This window comes from Ornithodoros turicata, unplaced genomic scaffold, assembly GCF_037126465.1.
Source record: "Ornithodoros turicata isolate Travis unplaced genomic scaffold, ASM3712646v1 Chromosome26, whole genome shotgun sequence".
Taxonomy (NCBI): Eukaryota; Metazoa; Arthropoda; class Arachnida; order Ixodida; family Argasidae; genus Ornithodoros; species Ornithodoros turicata.
Genome location: NW_026999348.1, coordinates 917,835 through 928,176, shown reverse-complemented (window position 1 = coordinate 928,176; position 10,342 = coordinate 917,835). Strand labels below are relative to the sequence as shown.

General features: G+C 43.9%; 1 pseudogene; it reads left to right on the top strand.

The window, feature by feature from the left end:
* Window positions 1–1,493: 1,493 nt before the first annotated feature.
* On the top strand, window positions 1,494–2,697 carry LOC135373602 (putative nuclease HARBI1; annotated as a pseudogene).
* The last annotated feature ends 7,645 nt before the right edge of the window (window positions 2,698–10,342 follow it).

Sequence of the window (10,342 nt, the reverse complement as noted above, 5' to 3'; positions counted from 1 at the left end):
TTACGAGGGTTATGATTACGGTGGAATGTATGTCGGTATACTATGACCCTTAGGCACCCTTTGTAACGTTTTATCGTTCGCGCACATAGACTTAAGGGTGAACTGCATGGCACGAAAAACTGTCCGAAAACTGTCGGAACCGAAATAGGGACCGAACTTTTTTCTGTGCATCAGCGCATGCTACCGAAATGCACCCCGAATTTCGGCCGAAGGCTTCTGGCCTTGGGGAACATCGCCTTTCAACCATCCAGGTCAATGAGATAATCCCTGTATTTATAGGGGTAGAAGTCGCACACACGGCAACAGTAAACCCGATTGCTACGTCATCGTCGCTATGGTTCTCCTTCCGGCTGAATAGCCATTGGATGCTCCTACTTTTTCAGTTGGCGTCACTTCCCATTTCGGAGGAGAAATCTGGCTCGGCCAGATCGGGCCGAATGCGGCACGGAATTCTGTTCTCCGAAAAAAGTTCGGTCCCGAATTCGGTTCGGAAAGAATTCAGACGCTTTTCGGGCCATGCGGTTCACGCTTTAGAGGTACATGTGACCGGTGGTGACTCTTTACCAATGTGCCGTAGTGTTCGTTTTAATTTCATCCGCCCAAACAGCCTCAACTAAACAGCGACCCAAGGGGGCTGCGTAACGACTTCTCTATCGGTAATGTCGCGCTACGCGTCTCTTGTTTGAGAGCAGCGAAGTTGAATACATTTACGTATCCGCAAGGGCAAGCGCGTGCGAAGTGGCGCCCCTTTTGTGGACAGGACACGAAGAAAGGAAAACGTAGCCGTCGAGCGTGTTTGTTATAGCGAATTCGGGTGGTCATTTCGGAGCAACTTTTTTTGCCAGATCTCGAGCAGTCATGTTCGCTTGGTCAAAATGAAGCAAATCTCGCATGTTCGCGTGGCGCTTTCCGAGCGCTCGGAATTTGCTAGCTAGCACTTTTTTTGCCCGGTCTCAAAACGATGGAGCAGCGGATTGCTCAACTATATCCGGTGTCGTCACATCCGCATCAATACGGCCAGCGCCGAAGTTAACAGACGACGCTAGCAGACGACGGAACCGTTGAAGCGTAGTTCAGCATGGCGGAGGGAATAGAAAGTGAGAAAAGTGCAGGAATGTCGTTGTCCCATGAATTGGGAAGAGTTCTTCTTGCGCCTCCTTATTCACCTGAGTCTGATGACGATAGCGGGAACGATTTCGAGGAAGATGTGCTGTCCTTCGCGAACGCCTTCCGGGCGTTTCTTCCCTCTGAACTGAGACCAAAAGTAGAGGGGTTCGTCGAAGATAAAGTGCAGTCGTACAGTGATGAAGAGGTATGCAGTGAGCATGTGCTCAGTGGCTGTATGTAATATAACGACAATGAATTTGTCAACAGTTCAGGAGGAACTTTCGGTTAAGGCGGGACGTCTGTGAAACATTGGTAGCAGGGTTCGCCGCATCAGACGTCTACCCGATGAGCCTCACACACGGTGGAGCCACACCCAAAAAGCCGGAATGCCACGTTCTGTCATTTCTGTGGTACGTATTACGTGTAACACGGCGAAAACGAGCATTGTAGGGCAGTTCATTTAAATCATTTCCGACAACAGTATCCCGTTTTATCGTAGCACTTTGTATAAAATATATATCAGATGGTAAGTAGCACCCAGTGCCACCTTTTTTTTTTCTTTTTTTTTTTCTAGAAAGTTTTTGCCTTCAGCTGCACCCTGCAGGCACATGATGTGCACCTAGGCATTTTGGGTGTTGAATTGTGTGCATTTGGATGCATTTTTCAATTGGTGGCATGCATTTTTGTTGTAATTCTAACTTTTTGTCTTTCTAGGTATGCTGGCAACCAGTCATCAATCAGGGACGTGACTGGACGCTTCGGTGTGAGTGAGAGCTGCCTGCATTCCATGCTAACACGAGTAATGACTTACTTGTGCCAGATTGCACACAGAGTCATCTGCTTCCCTGAACATCTGGAGGGCCTGGCTCAAGAATTTGAGAAAGTGAGCGCATTTGTATCTGCATATCCAAATAATTGCGTATGTTGATGTTATTGCCAGCTTTTATGTACGTATTTATATTTGTCTCACTTTGTCACCCGAGACCATACATTATACAGTTCAGCAAAAATTCTACTGCCCTAATTCCTTTGTAGATATCTGGATTTCCTGGGGTCATTGGCTGCATTGATTGCACTTTCATACCAATCCGGTGTCCTGCGCACAAGCCCCGTGTCACGTACGTCAACCGGCACGACATGATCCCACTGACACTCCAGGGAATTTGTGACAACCGCCGCCGTTTTCTGGACGTGTCCACAGGCTTTCCCAGCGAGATCAATGATGGGAGAGTCCTCACACTGTCCAACATATCAAAACGTCTGCCTTCTCTATGTGTGATGGTGGCAGGTACCACATTCTTGGTGACGCTGCTTATCCTTGCAGGGAATACCTTATAACTCCATATAAGGTCTATGGAAACCTGACAGAAGCGCAGTCGACATTTAACATGCAGTTGAGTGCCACAAGAGTGCTCATTGAGAACACCTTTGGCATTCTAAAGCAAAGATTTCGGCAGCTAAAGGACGTAGAATTTTTTTCAGTGGAGAGGATGTGTCAGTTGATCACGTCGTGCTGCGTTGTAAAAACATCTGTGCATCGATGCTAATGACCATTTGGAGGAGAGTCTCCAGGAGAGCCAAGATGATCTGGACCCTAGAGATGGAGACGTCGGGGAGGAGCAAGCTGCGCTGCGCACCCTTGGTGAATTGAAGCGTCAGTGGCTGGTGAACATGGTAGCACAATAAATGTAAGTCACTCAAGTGTAGGTAGAACAACACAGTATAGAAGCGCTTTCGGTTCATCTGTATCTTTTGCCACAATATTAGAAAACAGAGAGCCAGGGGCTAAAATAGGGACAGGAACATTATTCCTAAGGCAAAAGTGCACACAGACCTGCAGACGGACAAACACAGAAGCAAGTGAGTTTAGTGCATGCAAAGGAGTGAAATATAAGTAAGACACTGCATGTGGGGAAACAAGGAGAAAAAGAGGGAATATGAAAATGTATCATTCTAAAGGCACCTCCGCTTCTCCTAACAGACGTCTTATCAAGTTGCCGTTTATCATATGGAGTCTCACAATTTCTTTGTGCCGCCTTTCTCTGTTTTGTTCACGCTCCCTTTCTCTTTCATCTCTGGGCCTATTCATTTCGTCCATTTTTTTTCAAAAAAAGCTTTTAATTCAGCCATTCTGGCTCGTCCAGGCTGATTCCTGCGGTGGCGTGGTGTACTGAGAGTTTCCTCTGGTGTAACTGTTGCCGCTGTTGGTTGCCACTGTTGGTTGCTGCTGTTAACTGTTGGTGTAACTGTTGTTTCAGTTGCTGCAGGGGCTCTCACACTGTCTGACCCTTCTGACCCTGTCGGCACTTCGTGTGATGTGGAAGGCAGTGTACCACGTTCTATGGTAGCATCACAGGGAGGCACTTTTCTCCTGACGTCAGTAACATTCCATATTACTTGTGGCTGTATACTGTCGTCTGCTTGGCGTATCTGCTCCAATTCCCTTTCATATGGCACAGCTTGCCTGCTTCGGCCAGATGTCCTGTTATTATCTATTGCCTTATTTTTCCTCTTCATTACTGTCTTAATTCTTACGTCACACTGGTTTGGCGTTTTTGTTGTGTTTAGAATCCTGTTTAATTCGTGGGATATTGACTCAAACATTTGCTTTTTGTTTTTGAACTTTTTGTATGGACCTATCTGTGTACTATAACGACTGTATAAGTCCATCAATAACATTGTCTCTCCGTCTGTCCATTTTGATGCTGAAAGAAAAAAACAGCAAATGTTACATTTTCACTGCACCTCTACTTCATAATGAAGTTGTGTAAAGTCATAATCAAGTTAAAACACCTTCTAGGGGGCTCAACTCTCTCTTTCCCTTAAACCATACCTTTGGTAGTGCATTTGGCAGGAGAAAACAAGAGGAAAATGCTCCTTCCTATTTAAAGTCCTTATAGAACCCATCCTGAAATATTTTTCTGGCTATGCACTACTCTGCACTGATGTTGGCTATACTCTGTAGCAACCTTGCAGATTATGTGCCAGACACTTAATGCTTTCCTATAAATAGCCACAGTATATGTGTATTAGCATCTCACATTTATGTGAGGAAATGTTTCTCTACAGAGCACAACCTCACTTTGTACAATATACATTACCTGTGCTGTTGGCTGACTCTCCACGTGTACTTGCAACCGCACTGCTTCTTTGACTTTCTGCGTTGAGATGAAATTAAAATGGTATTATATATACCTGTGTTGAGCAAACTTTTACTCAGCTTTAATACAGGGTACTTTTAGTTGAGTGCAAAGTGTTTATGCAACCAGGTACATGCTTTCTTGCTGTCCTCACAACCACTTTGCTCCTGATTTCTCCACATGAGTTCATGACTTACCATCGTTTTCGTCTGCATCCTGGCTGGGAGGATTCTCTGGGAAGCCCTGTGATGACCCCGCAACTGTCAAAACGAAAGAAGGGGTATCGTGAGAACAATCTTTAAGATATTGTATGTGTCATGGACGGCCAATTGTGCATTACAGTCAATTTACAAAAAGCAATCACATGGAGATGTACACCTATTTCCACTTAGCTCGCTTACGGGCCGTATAATGGGGTCGAGCACTTTTATTGTCAGCAACACAACATAAATCGGCTTGCAAACTACAAATCCGAACGCCGGACACCCCGCGCATCATCACAGAGACACGCGTTATCACCAACAGTGTTTACAAAGCTATTATAGCAACTTTTTGCCAATTAACTTTGTTACGACAAGGATCATTGCGTGTTCACAGCACTTACCCGACAGATTTCCGCTGCAGATACCTTCCAGGAGCCTCAAAACATCGCTACTGACAGCGATTTCAGTCATCGCCCATAAATAGTGCGATAGCAGACGATGTTCTTTGGCAGACGACAGAACCGGAAAAGGAGCGACCATCGTGCCCCTAGCGTGATCCAAGTGCCTAAAACCGCTAGATTTCTAGCAATCATGTTCGGGTGGCAACGGTCACGTGATCCAGCTCGGCCGCCGACCTAGCAATTTCCGAGCGCTCGGCCGTGTTGCTACGAAATGACCACCCGAATTCGCCATTAGTGAAGGTGTTCCTCGATTTGCGTCGTATTCGTGCGGTGGTGCTCGCTGGCTAGGAAGCAGCAACAGACATTCAAATGGGAGGCAATCGCACCAGTACTTTAATAATAATAATAATATTTATTAGTGCCCAAGAACGGCCGCTAAGGCCATGGTGTTGGCGCACACAATACACATAACTCACAGTGGATACAATACAGACATAAACGCACAAATAATTATGTACAGACATATTATAATACAGTGGGATACTAACAGAGGTACATTACAAACATAACAGGCATACGTACTTACATATTTACAGGCAAATATACCACGCAGTACACGCGATGAAACATCAGCAACAAAACTACATAACACGCATACGTACTTACATATTTACAGACAAGTATACCACGCAGTACACGCATATCAGCAACAAAACTACAATACATACATTACGCGCAGCACATAAGTTATAAGATGGAATAAGACGATATACTGTACAAAACAAAGGAAAGAATATCACGTTTGAAAATCCACTGATGAACGAAAGAAACAACGTCGCGTTTAAGGGATGCGCTGGAGGCGTGGAAAATATCACATGTGGGGGGAAGCGAGCTCAGAAGAATTTGGCATCGGGTAATTGGATCGCTGGGGCAGAAGCGTTTAACGTAGAATACTGGTGGATTACGAAAAGCCGCGCGAGGAATACAAAGGTTTAGGAGGCTCAGCAGGAGTGGCGAATCAACACGGGCATGGACGTACGGGCATACGTACGACGGACGGACGGACGGACGGACGACGGATCACGTACGGATCACGACAAACAAGTTCGTCTGTATTATGCGCTTCAAGAAAGGAGAAAGCCTATTTGAACAGACAATCACCTACAAGAACCAGGAGCTACCAATTTCACAGCTGCCTATTAATATTACGTACCATGTATGCGGAATAAACGGGTTTACATTTTGCAACATTGATTTTTTCTCGGAATGAATATGCCCACCAGAAGAGGAACCAGTTAAAAGCGGTATGAACCGTTATTTTTTTGCTCCGGAGCACAACCAGTACCGGACCGTTTAGGACAGAACCGAACGAAAACCGGAACGAAAAACGTTTCGGTTCAACACCCTGACAGATATAGAGGGACAACTTTCTCACTGGTCACAAACGACATACGTAGACAATGAGATAGTCGATTTGTGAAACACTTGTCGAGTAACAGCAGAATGGGTTGGAAGGTGTTATGTCCATGAAAGAAGATCAGCCAGATGTTTAACAAACATCAACTTAGATTTTAATGGAGATGACCACACGATACAACCGTGTCAGCAATGATGGCGAACAAGAACGTGATCACGCGAGCAGCGCGTGCACCGTGGCCGGTCGTTTCTTTTAAATAACAACGTAACATAACATGCCCTTTTTTTTTAGTTTGGGTAACGCGGGGGTGGTTTGACGATTCGTCCATAGCGTGTAACAACTGTGGCACGTGCAGTCTCAGAACTTCTCAGGATCCAGCGCTGGCACTGGCGATGCAGAAGCAGGCCTAGTAGCTGTACCAGGTGTCGATGCCGCATTATCATCGTGCTGTTGCTGATCGTGAGGATAGCCATTGCCATACCCTTATAGAAATATGAAATGATTTTTAAAGACTCTCTATAGACTCAATACATTAGAAACATTTCATTCTCAATAGAGACTTTTAGACTTTTTAACGAATACATTATGAGTTTTGATAGAATTCTTACGGATATTGGCCACCGTAATTCTTTTGAAACTCTAATGAGTCTTTTACGTGCGAGTCTCTAATGATATCCTTTTGATTCTCTATAAAGTTGTCGCATGCGTTCCCTAGAGCAACCGTGCTGCCAAAAGTATATCTTGCAGCAGCTCTCTGGATAAATGTTCATTGCTAAGTGAAAAGAAAGCCACAAAAAGGCAAACGTAGGATACTCAAACTCCTTATTTTAGCTCCCTTGATAGAAGGGAGGACAGGCTACTCTTCACTTGTGCACTGCACACTGCTGGGAATTTCCCATATGTGTAGCCTGAAAAAGAAAACTATATAAATAAAGTCATACAGTGTACAAAACTTTCGGCGAGTTGGTTTTATGTCAAATGTGGTGCGCTTCATTCGTAAAGCTGGCATGTACATACTACCAACATAAGCAGGAAAATTCACGGAGTGCAACACCTAGACAGGAGACATGCAGGTAGTACTTCAAGCACAGACTTTGATCAGCATGCCAAGGTTGGCAAAGGAAACGCTCATCTAGGCTTGCTGTTTGTAGGGAGCTGTTCAATTGGCAACAACATCGATGAAAAGCCAGAGCAAATGTGTGATGTGGCGAAAACCTACTGGAACTAAATACTATTGATCACTTTTGTCTATGCATCATAAATATTAACTAAAATTTCTGGACATATTAGTGGCACTCCCTGTACACTCGACAAAAAGATATTCAGATTGCATGGCATGCCACTATTGGCCAGAGTCATGGGTACTGATTCCATGAAGCAAGCACCACAAAGATAGTATGGAAATACATGTTGACTGTAGATAGTCAGTGTATTGGAAATTTTAGCACTCTTATCAGCATCAGAATGTTTTGAAATGTCCAATCATGACTATGAACACAGAGAAAATATAATACCCAACACTGCGTCAAGGCGAACCGGGTCTAAGCCGTCCTTGGCAAGTACATTCTTGTGAGCATTGCTGGGTTGCCCGTAAAGGGATCTTCCCTGGAGCTCTTCTGGCACAAAAAAAGACCGCAGGAGTGCCCTTGCATATTTTGTAGCAGACCCTTTGCACACCTTTTGTAGTCTGTCTAGGGTGGTCTGCTCGACGAGGACACCACTGCCAATATCCACCTGCAATTGGAAGGGATACTTATGAGCATGTGTACTTCTATCACGCAAGAGGCGAGAAAATATAGGCTGTCAACTAGGTCAACTGAAACGTCAACAAAAATGAAACCTATGATACATCGAGGGGTGCCACCACATACACAAAGGCATGAATTTATATAAATAATTGTTACTGGACTTATGCACCCAAAGGAGGGCATTTAGTTACGGTCACATGGAAGCATATTGGTACGCTGATCACAAAATTGAGTGTTCAAGCAGAGCCAACAACAGTTGGTCAAAGGGTACAAATTGCTCGGACACCACAGGAGGTTTCAGCACACGCTGAACAACCAAGAACACGGGCAAACATTAACCCATTTCGCGACGTAAAGCCCCGAATTATTATTATGTATCCTTACATTTCCTGGAGAAGACAGCTGGACCTCAACTAGTTTAGCAAATAAGCTAGTTCAATCTTCCAAGCAGTGATTGCAAAGAGGGACTGAAACCAAAACTGAACTGAAACTGCTAGGACCAAATTTAAGAATAACCATTACCGGAACGTAACCGCAATTTACCATCAGCAGTTATCTGAAACCGTAACCTGAATCAAAGAATGTGATTTCGGTTACCAGTTGATACGAATCAGTTCAAGCGTGAACATGAACAACTTCGGAAGCAATATTGCTATTGCGATACAACTCTGGTTAGTGGCATATATAGGCGCTTCTGTCAAAGTAGATCTCTTCGTTATTTGCTATTCATTCAGAAGTAATGACATCATGTCATGTTATCTGCTTCGACACATAATCGAATGACACATGCGGACATGTTTCATATGCTACAATCTGTAAACTTAGGATGCGAAGCATAGCACGTTCTCCGTTTCCACATCTGTTTTGCTTAACCGCTGAATGCAGTTTTCCCTTTCTTTTTTTTTGCCTTATAGCTTGTTACAGCCCAGATCATATAAATGTCCATAAGATAAAAGACTAACAAACTATTTTATGGGGAAAGTCAAAAATGGTCAAAGTGTTTGGAAGAAAGAGTTTACTCTTTCTTAGTCTTGGCAGATATGGCAGCGAAGCGTGACAGATAAGCGTGCATGTTCCTTGGTACCTGTTTGCACTTTGTAACTCCTTTTGAGATGTCCACGTAGCCTGTAGATACATCCCATAGAAAAACAAAAGGAAAAACACTGGTTCGATTGTTTAGTTCCTGCTAATTGCAAATATTAAAACAGCGAATTTTGGAGCCGTAACCACCTTCACAACTGTGACACTGTACCGTAACCAAAATTCATTTCGGTTGCAGCCCTCAATTTCAAACTGCAATAACCAAGTCTAACATTCCCACCTAAAGTTGAGCACACACAATTAACCGTATCAGTGGTGTATCAGAATTTCGTTTTGGGGGAAAGTGTTGGGCTCTGTAAGGGGGGTATTTTCATGCTTGTGACGAAATATTGTGCGATCAAATTTTTAGGGAAGTCTCCTCCAGATGTTTTTTTTTTTTTTAGTGGGGATGTAGGGGGCTCTGAATAAATCACTGAATCGTATATGCAGCCCAGTACTCTGTTTCCGTGTTCAGCCTAGGAAGGCTACGAAAATATCTGTCGTATGGGTAGCACAACAACAGACGAAATACGCAGGACTGGTTTGAAAGATAAGGAACTGAGTCACTAGTGGTGACCACGTGCACAGACACCCCTACGTCATCGGTTACGTTTTGCCCCCGCGTAAAACATGCAGGTGTGGTATAATTGACGAAAACAGTAATATTCGATTTATTTCAGCGTCATATCCGAGTGGTGGCTTTCCAGCCGCTCTTTCCACAAATTTTGAAGAAAAAAAAGAAAATACCAAAGGAACGATAACGAAACAAGAAAATCCATGGAGACGCTCGCGCACAAACTCACGCAGGATGGAAGTGAATAGGAGAGGAAAGAAATGAAGCAACAATTAGCATCAAATTGGAAACCAAGAAGTAACACCAACAAATATTAGGAAAAATATTTCAAGGAGCAGTTGGCATTAGTTGGAGAACAGATACATATACAATACACCGCGGCTACGCATGGTGGAGACCATCCTTCGCCCGGGAAGAAGAAGTGAGGGCGTGTAGATTTATTTATTTGGGGAACAAATAATAGGTTCCAGATGTCACTGCCCAACCTAATTAGAATGCTACTGTATTACTGGCTATGTTTTTAAATTAACTTAATGTTTAACTATGATGATATAATCGCCGTCACAAATTAATGTGATACCACATATCTTGTGGAAGAAAAGGTATACAAAATGCTGAAGGTATAAACGTAATGGAGAAGTACTTTATTATACCCTCAGCTGCCGTGGAAGG